General features: G+C 36.1%; 1 pseudogene across 1 annotated transcript in view; it reads left to right on the top strand.

The window, feature by feature from the left end:
* Positions 1-11,007, top strand: part of LOC149530348 (putative protein phosphatase 2C 60) — a 29,262-nt pseudogene extending 18,255 nt beyond the window's left edge. The window contains exon 4 of the transcript XR_016358462.1: positions 10,235-11,007. The product of XR_016358462.1 is annotated as a putative protein phosphatase 2C 60 (transcript). The remainder of the gene's footprint in view (positions 1-10,234) is intronic.
* The last annotated feature ends 2,356 nt before the right edge of the window (positions 11,008-13,363 follow it).

Raw genomic sequence — 13,363 nt, 5'->3', positions numbered from 1 at the left:
TATTGAAGACACTCAGACGCTGATGCTCCACTCCACAATTTTATTTCCCACAATATCGAAATATATGCTCAATAATTCAATATCCAACAGCTTGGTTTAAACTCAATCTCTTCAAGGAAGAAATTTCAAAATCGTATAAGCTTCACGAATGCAGAGAGTTTAAAAAAAATAATAAATGGTGTCTTGTTGATTTTACATGTCATATATTTATAGAGGACCAAGAAGTATTGGTTGCTTTACCAAACTTTGCACCTCTTCATAATGATTAACTAATCAGGTAGTTCCTATGTATTATTTGCATAGTCCTTTTAAGTTATTTATGAAACCTCCGGAGGCATTGGAAACTATAGGTGTCCAAGTCTTTGTCCTGTGGGTTGAATATCCTCATGAGGCTATAACATATAATTCAAATTTGTGATCACTGAAACATTTCGATCCTGAAGCATCCAATTACTTGCCTTACGCCTAGTGCTCCTGCTCCTTCATATACCTGCAGCAAAAATAGTGATGTTAAATATCGATCAACAGACTTTAAAGCATCAATGTTCTGCAAAACATGAGGGCTAAAGTTTCGTTTGATTAATCTATGTCAGCACTCAGAATCGCAAAGTATCTGCCCGTTAATGATTCCTTTTCTTTGTCTGATACTTTAACCTGCAATATTAATTGGTGCTGATGATTCCTGAGTGCAAAAAACACGTTATGGTATCCTTGTGATTCAAATCATCATTGTTAATATGTGCTTCCATTATTCTTTGCCATCATCACTGCTCTATGCACTATGTATTTTTGAACATAAGATTTAAATATCCCCCAAAAAAAAAGCGATTCCGGAAGAGATTTTGTTCATGGTTCCTAGTGATATTTTTTATAAACATCAAATTTAACAATATATCCTTTCTAATGTTATTGTCTGGCACTCTGATGCTGACTGTAGAATTGGCATACTTATTGAAGGCCATCGTCATCACTGCTGCTTGTGTTGGATGAGAAGCGGGGTATAGAATCTTCACATGAATGTCTGCAATTCAGACTCTCCCAATATATCAATCCTTATACCTTCATCGCAGGTCCTTCTTTATGATTAAAATTGCATCACTGTACATTGTTATTCCTTTTATAATAAATGCAATTTCAAAGGTGCTGCTGTCTGATATTTTCGTGACTTATCATAGGTGTTACAAACAATATTTTGGGAACTCGGATGAAGCTCATTCATTCTTCACAGGCTTCTCCCTAGTTTCTTTACTGGAAATACTGCCATTATTTGGACTTTGCTTTTATGCATATATACTTGGCCCAGTATTGCCATACCATTTCAGAACCTCTGTTATATTAATGCTTGAACCATTGTTAATCTTTCAAAAACATGTTGTAAGATGTCACAGAGCACTGCAGACTTTACTTGGTCGAATGTCCATGCCTTTTAATACATAAACTTTTTATATAATATAACCTTTGAGCTGGCTACTGTTGGCGTATCTTGCTACCAATGATCATAATTTATCTGCTCTTTTCTTCCACACAGTCGTTCACGTGGTTTATCAAACATTGTCTCAATATTCAATGACCCATGCATCTGAATGAAATACCAGTGATCTGTATTTAGAGTGCCAAATGTTCTGTCAGACCCAGCAAGCAGTTGAATTAGAATTTGGTCTGAAATCCTTAGGACAAGATATCCTTGAAGAGAGCATATATTCCTCAGACTGGGTAAATTATATCTTCAATATGTTGACCTCCATATGTTATTGTATATTTGCCTATTGGCTGAGTGCATCCATGCATCACTATTTCTATATACACATCATGCATGTTTCTGATGTTTCAATATCCTGCATTGCTGTAGTTATCCTAAACATATCATCAAATAATACTTTATGCTGCAGATAAATCTGGATGGTTATCTTTTACAACTGAATTCATTTTCCAAAATTCTGATTGTGAAGACATAACTACACAGGAATACACCTTCAACACTAAATATCCTGCATATAACTGTTCACACTTTCCTATCCAATTTTATTGAGTGAATGATCCGATAAAATGTTGCAAATGAAAACTATAATTTGCAGAAATTTCAAGGCCCCATCAGTGTGTGCAATTATGTTGTATAACAAAATCTGATCTATGCTAAGTGCATTAACATGAGTTGGTAATCAAAAGACTATGGGAAATAAAATCAGAAGAGTGAGTAGTGCATTCCTTTTTTTGTGGTTGGGTACTGTTGGGGGTTGCAGAAGGCTGACATGTGCCGGGTGAAGGTTTTTGGGGCTTTGCATAAGATTCTGGAACTCTGTTAGGCTTGTACATTCGGAGGGGGCACTTGAGTCTGCAATAACTTGTGGAACTCTGTTAGTTTTGTACTTTCAGAGAGGACTTGTATCTGGGCCTCTGAATGATCTAGAACTTTTAGGAGCTGCTTTGGCTTTCTAACACTTTTACTGCTCACAAAGATTTTGTCATGCTCTTGTTTTTAGAGCGATATGTAACCTGCATAAGCTTAACGGGAACAAAAAAATTATGAGATAATATTTGGAGACTGTTGTCTACTAGGATGGCATACTTGGGTGGTAGTGGTAAAGTCGAGACTCAAGATTGCAAGTGATTTTGTGTGTGCGATGGCTGTATTTACAAATTCCTTGGAGGCTTGCTATTCCTAGTGTGGTACTGCAGTGAAGGAAATAGGGAGGTGGAGAACCACTGCATTTGTCAAGGTGCTTTTGAATGCAAGCTTGATCTGAAACAATGGCGGTGTTTGAAGAATCGAGATGTCTGCAACTTAGGATTTGAGATTTAGCGTAAAACCCCTAGCATGCATATAAGAGAGTGCAATAATATAAGAATTGTAAGATCTCTGTGGATCTTGGAGTAGATAGAGTGGAAATCTGCAATTGGCTTCAACATTGGAGGAGGTTTCAACATTGGTGGAGTTGAAGGTACACCCAACAACGGTGTGGTACACAATGCTTGTGAATCAGAAAACTTATCATCAACATTATAAGAGAAAATGGAGTGAGCAATTGGAAAGAAATCATAAGAGAGATATGAAGAATGCTAAGATGGCCACTGAGGGTCCCTTCTAGGGCAAGTACTTAGGATTTTGGAGGGTGTGGAACTTCAAATCTGAATTGGACACCATCTTGGGCATGCTGTTGTCCATGCAAACATGGGGTTTGTTTTTAGGGCTTTGCAGAAAATTCTGGAACTCTGTTAGGCTTGTAAATTCAGAGGGGGCTTGTTTCTGGGTCTCTGAATAACCTACAACATTTAGGAGCTTGTCTATCTTTCTAACACTTTTAGTGCTCACAAAGATTTTGTCACACTTGTTTTAGAGACATATGTAACCTGCACAAGTTTAAGGGGAACAAAAAAATTACGAGATATATGTAGAAACATAAAAGTGGAAAGTGCTAGTATGTGATTTTTTTACTCTTTTACCCCCTATGGGTTGCAAGATGATATGGACATATGGGTTAACAGGTCCAGTACCGGGCATGAAATGGCAAGTGTTTAATCACTCTTTAATGTGGGTTTAATGCTTAGACTTCTAGGAGAAGTTTGTATACTCTAAAATAAGCTTGTCAACCTTACATCTTCAAAATAACAAAACACGAAATAATATCATGACTCATAACAACACTTGCATTTATTGGGGTGTCTTGATTTGTGAAAGCGTGATTTTTAAATAGGATTAAATGCTATTTACAAGATATTGTGAGATAGTGGCAACAGTGGCTATGGTGAGTTACATTCTTGATTGTAGCACATAAGCTTTTGGATGAAAATAGGTTCTAACTTCTGAATCAAATCTAAGTTGCTGAATCAGGAGTAGGAACGGGTATGGGTATGTGGGTACAAAACTCTGCTATGGCAGAATTTTTTTCTGGGGTGTCGGGTACGTTTTTGGTATATATATATGTGTGTGTGTTTTCGTGTCAGAATCCTTTTCTGGTACGTTTCATACCCTGAATCGCCTGGAAATGTTGCATGATTGAGCAACTTCAAATAAAATAATAAGCTTTTTGTTTTTGTTTTCTGCAGTTTAATCCAGAAAAGCTCTCTAGTAGGAAAAAATGTTTGTGCCAGTAATACACTGGAATGTGTGTGTGTGTGTGTCTATTCGTGTCAGAATCTGATTCAGGTACGTTTCATACCTGGAATTGCCCAGAAAAATTCCATGATACAACAACTTTGAATAAAAGAATAAGCTTTTATTTTTTGTTTTCTGCGGTTTAATTCAGAAAAAGTTTTTTACACTAGAAAAAAATGTTTGCATGTTCGTGCCAGTAATACACTGGAATTATCATAAGTTAAAGAACACTGCTGGTGTACACAGTGTTTTCTTTGGATTGATTTGCATCTGATTTTACAACTTAGAACAGTATATTAAGTTATGCATTAAGGTGAGAGAAGATTATTATCCCTGTAAATGAGATTGAAGCTAAAATCTGAGCATGCATCCTAAGAGACAGATTAAATATCTTTATGGAAGCATATGATCTTGAACTTTACTAGTTAATTGAAATACTTTCTGGAAAGATTAAAGTTGCTTAAACTGAGGTAGGAAAAATCCTCATGAAATTCGTTTTAAAATTTTACATCTTGCTATCAAGAGGAGACTGACATCAGAAAAAACAAATTGTAAGCACTAGATATCTGCTGATGTCACTCGTACATGTTCTAAAAGTCTCTTACAGTGACTATGTAAGGAACCTTGTGAGGTATTGATTTGACTCCCATACTTTGATGCAGCACAAGCTATCCCAAAGCTTTGTGCTTAACTGAAGACCATGATTTCGAAATTGTTTGCCTCTTTAGGATCACTCATCTGAGCTGCATGCTCAGTTGTGTGGTGATTTGGAGGTGTTATTACTGGGTTGTATAGATTTTTAATTACATAATTGTTGGCAAAATAAATTTGAATAACATCATTGACAAATGTATGAGTTAAAAAATGGTAGATTTAGTGAGTCAAAGATATCTCAGATTATCGAAGTGATGGTATTTGACAGAATTCTGAAGATTTCTGAAAGTCCATTTTTGTGATTTTCTATGTTTATTGTAATTTGCCTTTTTGGGGCCATCTGGAATATAAGCTGGCTTCCACTACTGCCTAGGCTTCCCAAGTATCCAATGCATATACAAATTTTGAATTTCGAGTAACAGACCAGGGATTATGTAAACACAATAATAAAGCTTCTAGGAAAGCAATGTTGAATTTTTGTACCAATATTTTGGATCAGATTCAGGAGTAGGTGATCTAGAATGTTGATGCAAAAATTTAACACAGTTTTTTCAGAAATTATGTTGTCAGGTGATGGACTTTTCATGGGTTTTCATTTTTCAGTTATGAAAATAAGTATTAGGGGTACTCAAATTCAACAACTCCAATAAACGTCTTTCTCCAACTGTCTATGAAGACTAATGAGGAGGAGAGGGTAACTAATAAGTGTGGTGAGACATTGGTTATCTTCAAGAACTCTATTTTAAAATTTTTAGTAAGTTTTCTTCTGCTTGTATTGTAATAAAGCAATGTAATTGCTGAATTCAAAGTAAGCGGAGAGCATACATCTCTCCTATGGTGTTTGCCCATTTTGAATAAGCTTGTAGTTGAAGTAAATGTCCATTTTGTTCAGCTATCAATAGTTATCAATCTTATTACATCCAATTTTTGTTCACTTGCTGCCTATAATATGTTGATTTCCTCAGCTATTTCTGCCCTTCCAATTATGAGCTCAATTCAGATTAGTGGTATTAAGCCCATTAGCTCTTGCATGTACCTTTAAATGTGATTAGGATATCAAGAAACGTACGTTGAAGATATAAGAAGAGAACACACTGCTAACTCTTTGGGTACATTTAAGGTGTTCATTTAGGCAGATATAGAAAGATAATAATAGAAGATGATGAACCCATTCGCATAGAAGTCTGAAAACTACCCAAATATGTCACGGGCTTCAGTAAACAGATCATTTAGTGCAATTGAAGCTTCTGGTAGAAAATTGTGTAAGAGCTTTTAAAGGCTTTTCATTTAATTTTGATGAATTGTGGAAATTTCATGTCTTTGATTGACCATTTAGTGATCAAACTCCACTCAAAATCCAATTATCGTCAGCCTTGAAGAAAACTTGATGCAGATGCTATTGACAAATGGATGTCCAAATTATTTTCAATTTCTCATGCTCAGAAGATCACATTTGTTTTGCTAAAAACTTAAAAAGTAAAAATGAAGACCATGGTCAACAATTTTGGGAGTCAAGGGAGCTTGACTTGAAAGATGCGATGAAAGTTATTTCCATCCAGGGAGATTTTGTGGAGGCCATCATTAGGTTTTTCTTTAGAAGATAGATGTGAAGAATTTTACATCCAATGTCAATTTCTGACGTAGGAGGACTAGCAGGTACTAGCCCACGCTGACACTTACATTGTTGTCTGCACAACATGGGGTCAAGAGCTTTTAGAAGCACTGGGGGCTAGATACTACAATGCCATTCACTGCTACATATGGACAGATATGCCATTTATCAATACCAAAACTTTGGCCTACTATTACATGATGCCAATTGAAAGAAATTTAGGCTTAGAGGTAAGGAAGAACCTTTTGTGGATGTCAAGCTAAAGGGAGACAATAAAGTTATGTTCAGTGTCCCTTGCAGGGTCTGAGGGTAGTTGCTTTGTTACATTATAGGGGCAAGGTATTGTCAAGAGCTTTTAGAAGCACCGGGGGCTAGATACTACAATGCCATTCACTGCTACATATGGACAGATATGCCATTCATAAATATCAAAACTTCGGCCTACTATTACATGATGCCAGTTGAAAGAAATTTAGGCTTAGAGGTAAGGAAGAACCTTTTGTGGATGTCAAGCTAAAGGGAGACAATAAAGTTATGTCCAGTGTCCCTTGCAGGGTCTGAGGGCAGTTGCTTTGTTAGATTATAGTGGCAGAGTATGGGGTGGATATTCACCACCAAGCCCAAATTTAAGACCTTAAAGGCCTCTTTGAACTTAATGGTGCATATCATTTTTTATAGTTTGAAGTTGAGGGGCAGATTGCTTGCCACAAAGCCCAAATTAAGACCTTTGAGACCACACGGACGTCATAGCACATGCCAATTTTAATAGTTTTATCACTAGATTCTTTTGATGAAATCCTCATTATTTTTAATCAATCTGTTCATCCGTCAGAGGGCTAATGACAATGCTGGGAAAAACTTATCTGGTCCAAATGATATCATCATTCTTGAATTCTTTTATTTACTTAGTTCTTTCTTTCTCCTTTAGGAACTCCTAATAGCAGTCAGTAGAAGCAACCGTAATAACAGCTAAGAGAACATGCATCCAAGAATCAGTAAACAAAAACAGTAACAGCCGTTTTAAATTTAGCTGTTTATTTTTGCCTCCAATATTCTGCAATATTCTTTCTTTCTTCCGAGGTCATAACATTTGCTCTTGCCATCAGGTTAGCTGTCTATTCGAAGCTTGTCTACAGTCAAAATCATTTTTAATGACATAGGGAAGCTTTGTTCATTTTTAAAAACTAAAAAACTAAAATAACTTTATTGCTGCCCAGGCTACAACTTCCCAGGCTGTTCTGTAGATATTTGGTGTCCCCAGAATGTTCTCAATAGGGGAGATGTTTCAGGAAATTGCTTACTTCTGTAGGGCCTCCTGAAAGTGTTCCCACCCAGTTCATGGTGGTGGAGGGTCAGCAGGGGCATGTTTCATCCCCAAGATATTCCAGTTTCCGGAAAATGGGTTTTGCATGGGGACAGACACCCTTTGTGGAACTATTGTTATTAATATTTAGTTAATTTGCCACTGAACTTGACTCATAATAAAATATTCATCTGCATGTGGTTTGCTGATATTGGTAGAAGAGTGGGGTGCAATTTCAAAGTTTATCGAAGAGAGCTTTGTGATTAGTCCAGCTCACAACTGAGAAAGTGATAGTGTTTAAGAATGTAATGCCCCCATTTTTATCAGGTCCCTGCAGTTGGTGAGGTCAGTTCATCATCGCAACCCTCATGAGCTGACAGTGGGATTTGAGGGTCTCAGTTGTGACTTGCTATTTTTTTTAGTCTATTTTGGGCAGTTGTCATATTTGGCAGTGTGGTTGGTGGTGCTGGCAGTTGGTCATCTGCATAGGATTGAGCTATTTAATTGACAGGTTCATATTTATTAGTTAATTAATGAGGCTATGTTATTATAAAGGCACTTAATGTTATTTAATGTTATAAAATGGAATTGTGAAGGTGAATTTTTGTAACTGAAAAAGGAGACGAAGAAGCCAAGTGCCAATTGTGTCATAAATATGAGCCCATTTGGAGAGAAAGCATCCATTTCTCTATTTGCTTTTTATTCTCTCTTGTGAGGGTTTGAGCTGTGCATTCATTTCCACTACTGAAGTATAGTGGTTTTGATCTGATAGTTTGAATTTAGAGCTTCCACTTTCTGTGTCTATTGTGGGTGAGGAGCAAAGTCAAATTGTCCATTGGAGAATTCAGTGTCTTCTCATACTGTTTCCAACTGTGGCTGAGAGGGCAAATCGTTGCTGAATTGGCAATTTATACTTCTGATTTTTGGTAATTCCTACACCTGAATTATTGATAATTTGTGATTCTGATTTGAAGATTTATAGCTGTGTGTTTGAGGACGATTTGTATGGGAAAACTGGTGTCTGCTGTATCTACTCTTTGACGTGATTGTTTGCTGCATTTGGGTGATCATTCTAAACTGAATTCCAATACTGAGTCTCCTGTACATAGTATTGGGAGTTTGAAGTATTTTGGAGGGAGCGTATAACCCCTGATTGGGCTGTATTAACAATCGGCCAGCTTGGAGTTTGGCCTGCAAAATTGGTACTTGCTGTGTGCAAACAGGCACCCATCTTCTATGCCGCCCAGATTTTGGAGTTTTTTATGCTGCTGTGTGATTGCCATTAATTGGTGATACATCTTCTGCTTGTTAGCAAATTGGTAGAGGGGAAAACTTTGCACACGTTGGCACTACAGGCCAGCCATGTGTGAATTGGAGGAAGGCGTGCATTTCGAAGTCTCTCAGAGGCTGCGATCTGTTTAAAAGGGAAGCTGAATGCCCCTCTTCTTGCTGTGCGTGGTCATTCGCAGGTTTCATAATATCCTTAACATAATTTCTTTTAGTATTTGCAGTCACTGGCTTGAGTACTCATGAATTTGTCATTACTGCTCAATTTAATACTTGGCAAATTTGGGTGAATAATAAATGTAGTATTCCAATATTACTTCATATTCAGTAGAAATTCCACTGTGCAAAATATCAATCTGCATTACAAATCCAATCTTTGTGACTATTGGTATTGATTTGTTTGGAGATAAGTGCTTTCATATCTCAATATTTGCATTTATACTTCCAAGACGGAGGAGTTGCATATCTTAAAACACCCGGGAAACATATTAATTAGCATTACAGTTCTGAGAGCCAGTTGGGTTCATCGCAAAGAAGCTACATTTAGCAATGTTGGCTTCATCAAGGAAATAAAATAAAGAAGGTAACAAAAATGGGAAATCAGATAAAATTTAAATGGGTTAAGGATACCTTGTGGAAAATTGATATTGATTATTTCCACATTTATATAGACGACCTGCTGTTGTCAAACAAAAACCTCTCATACTACTAACCATTTCATTTTCCTTGCAGAGTAGCAGAAAACTATCAATAATTAGAAATGCGAGAAGCAAATCTGGTGATGTTGCTTTAGACATTTAAATAGATTTTTTTTTTGAGAATGGTATTCTATGAGCTCAATGCTAGTTTTCCCGAGAGTTCTAAACAATACATTTGTAAGGATATTTAAAAATTGGACTAACCTCTGAAAGTTGAGTGTGCAATGTCACACAGACTACATGAAAAAATGAGGAGAGGAGGAAACACCCAGACGAGGTCTCGTGTGAGCATGTGCATTAATCCTTATTGTTCTTAGTTTATGTTAACAAAATATAATCTACATAACTGAGTAATGGATCAAATATTTAATGTTTGTGCACATCTGGAATATTTGCTTTTCTAGATGTAATGTACATGGTGTTTTATATGAAGCATATTATGTCTTGGAGCTGCTTTTTATTGTTGGAATACACATTGAGATGGGCTTGAGGTATTAATATCTTTGCTGTTCTTGTATTTAACAATTCTTAAACTTTTAATAGAAATGATTGATTTGTATTCTTAATTATAAGGGGATATTGTGCAGGGAAGTGCAAGAAGGCTTGTTAAAGCTGCTCTCCAAGAGGCTGCTAAAAAGCGAGAGATGCGATATTCTGACCTCAAAAAGATTGATCGTGGTGTTAGGCGCCATTTTCATGATGATATTACTGTTGTTGTTGTTTTTCTGGACCATTATTTGATCAGCAAATATTCAAGTCATGGCCCTACAGCGTCTATTAGAGGGGGCGGGTCCACTGTACCTTCAAATTCACTTGCCCCAGATAGCATATAAATTTAGAGCATGTTGCTTAATACTCTGCCAAATATTGTTGTTATTGTGTGTTGTGTCAAGCCATAATCCTGTATCAAGAGAAGAGCCTGACTGCACTATCAAAAGTAAAACTAACCTTCATTCACAGAATTCAGAATGCAATGGCTGGATGAACAATTTTATTTTGTTTTACAAAATATATTCAGTAAAATTCTTTTTGTACACTGTAACATGGTACTCTCAAATGATTGACTGCTCTTCATTTGATGAAATACCATCAATCAGTTGTTGTCAGAGTAAGAAAGGTCCTGAACCAAAATCCTTTTGTTGCGTGGATTCCTTGTTATTGACCATGCTTTGTAAGATTTATTTTTCTGGAGAAATTGCAAATGTGAGAGATATTTCAACTGTTGGGATCTCTGCTAAATGTCAGGCTCCTATATTATGTTCTGCTGGTCTCATTGTGGAACTTATGACCTGGCTGCTTTGTGTATATCCTTGATAATACATTTGTCAATTCAGTGAAGATGCTGGAACTTATAAACAAATTGGGCCTGTATTAAGAATATCTTCAGTTTTAATCAAGGGTAAAGTATCCTCGTTTCATATTTCCATTAAGTTCTATTATTAGGCATTATCATATATTTTTGCTTTGCAGGAGATACTGTATTGGGGCTGATCACCTTTAAGAACTTGAGTCATCGAGGGATAATTGACTAAACCAGGTATAGTTCATGCTTTTACTGGCTAAATGCTGTCAGTGAATTAGGCATCCTGAATTACAGAGTTAGAATTAAGCGGCAACACCACTTTAAGGCTAGACCTAGTGGATGAGTCAAATCATAGAGGTCCCTTACATGAGCTTGGGTGACTTGTCTATTCAGCTTCTGATTTGCAGTGTAATCTTATCCATACAAATACCCATGCACTTTGTTTTTTTGTCAAAAAGTTTCATTATTGAGTATCAGTGACCAAAAACTGTAGCAATTTTGGCCCCTTTAGCTGGAATCCTCAATGCATATTTGAATTATGTTTTCATAACTGAGAATGGTTCATAGTCATGTTTTCGTTTTTGTTTACCTCGGAATCACAGGAGACAGTTGATATAGGAATTTGCTTTGTTTGACGAATGTATCCTCTGGTAATTTGCTTTTCAGTAATTTTGGCATGACTTATTTTATTTGATGTTGCAGTGGTAAATTTGGTTGGGCTTTGACCTATATTTCTATTCTATCTATAAATAGGATATCCATTTGCATGTACCAACATTGGAAGATGATTTGTTTGCATCGTGTTTAGGAAATAAGAATATGCAGCATGTTACATGGCAGGTGCAACATTTGTTGCATATGATCCTGTGAAATTTCCATAATAACTACTTCAAATCTAATTCTCTTGACATGGATCAAGAATATAAATCATTCTAATGGGTGTAACATTTAATCCACTAACAGAATGTAATTTGAAACATACCTTTTGCATTTCATCACATTGTCCTCAATGACTCAACTATTGTTTCCTTTATTTTTGTTTTACATTTGTTTACGGTTTGTTTTATTTCTGTTTTTGTTTTGTGCCATCCGGTAACTGTGTATCCCAGTCCAATGTTCATGAGCTGCATTAGACTTAAAATAATTTTTAATTTACCAATTGTGTTTGTATTTATGCCATGCAATAAAATTGTGGCACCTTTTTGATGTGATATTATTCATGGTACTAACATTGTCGATGGGACATTTTTGGTGCAACTCTTTTGGTAGAATTGTTTAGCAAGCATATTTGTTACTATTTGTCAAGTTAAATAGTCTTTTGTCAAATGTGATGTCTCACTAGTGACAAGGTAAACACATCTTATAGATCAATCACATTGGTTATAGTTTAAATAGTCAATGAAGTAAATTGATGTTTTGATGAAATGTAAATTGTAGGTTCTAAGTGTTGATCTCGTTGTTACGAGTGATGGTTTTAAGATTAACACGTCTACTAAAGTGATTATTTCAAGTATGCAGTGGTCTGGCAAGCAAGGCCAAATCTAGGATAATGAATTGATCTCAATTGAGAAATGTGTGTGTGTTAACGCAAAACAATACAAACAAATCCCAAGGCATAGGAAGACCCCTCAAGCTAAATATGTGAGCGAGAAAATAACAACTATATGTGCAAGGACTATGTTGAAAGTATTAGAAATGGTTGAACAAGACGAGCATAAGCAAAGTATGGGAGAGGAAATAAAAAATGCTAAAACTCTTTCCATGAATTTGGAGGTGAAACCTCATACAATACACATTTGAAATAGGGAAAATAGTAATGTGAGCACATACAATCCGGCTTTGACACCTATAACATGGTGTTCGAATTTGTTTGTTAATGAGTTGATGTTCATGAAAGAGAGGATCCATGCTTTAGAAACAAGAAGTCAGATAGAGGATAGTAAGATAAAGGCAGTCATCAAGGACAATATGAAGTAAATGCGTGAAAACAAATCACTTAGAGAACAGGTTCAAAAATTGCAGTTCAACATGGAAAAGAGGGAATGTGAATTGATTCTATTAAGATGAGAAATGGAGGAAATAAAAATAGTAGCAAGATGTAAAGTAATAGAGGGTGGAAGTGATGACCCACAAATTAAAGAAATGCAATCTGCAATGGTAAATATGGAGTTAAAGGAAAACAAAGTTAGAGAATAGATAGAAGAGGTCAAATCATGGACCCAAGTAGTGAAAGGATCGCGAAACACACCAATTGACCTCTTTTAAAAGCAAGTAAAGAGGCATATTCAAGAGGAGAAAGATAGAAATGATAAAGCAACAAATATCATCATCAAAGGGTTAAAGGACTATGGTGAAAAGGAGAACACAAAACATTTGATAAGGGATTTCCTTACGGACCATTTAGAGTGGTGCA

Source organism: Cupressus sempervirens, chromosome 11 (genome assembly GCF_028749045.1).
Source record: "Cupressus sempervirens isolate cs-2001-9-10 chromosome 11, ASM2874904v1, whole genome shotgun sequence".
Taxonomy (NCBI): Eukaryota; Viridiplantae; Streptophyta; class Pinopsida; order Cupressales; family Cupressaceae; genus Cupressus; species Cupressus sempervirens.
The sequence above is the reverse complement of the archived record's forward strand: the minus strand, read 5'-3'. Positions and strand labels throughout refer to the sequence as shown.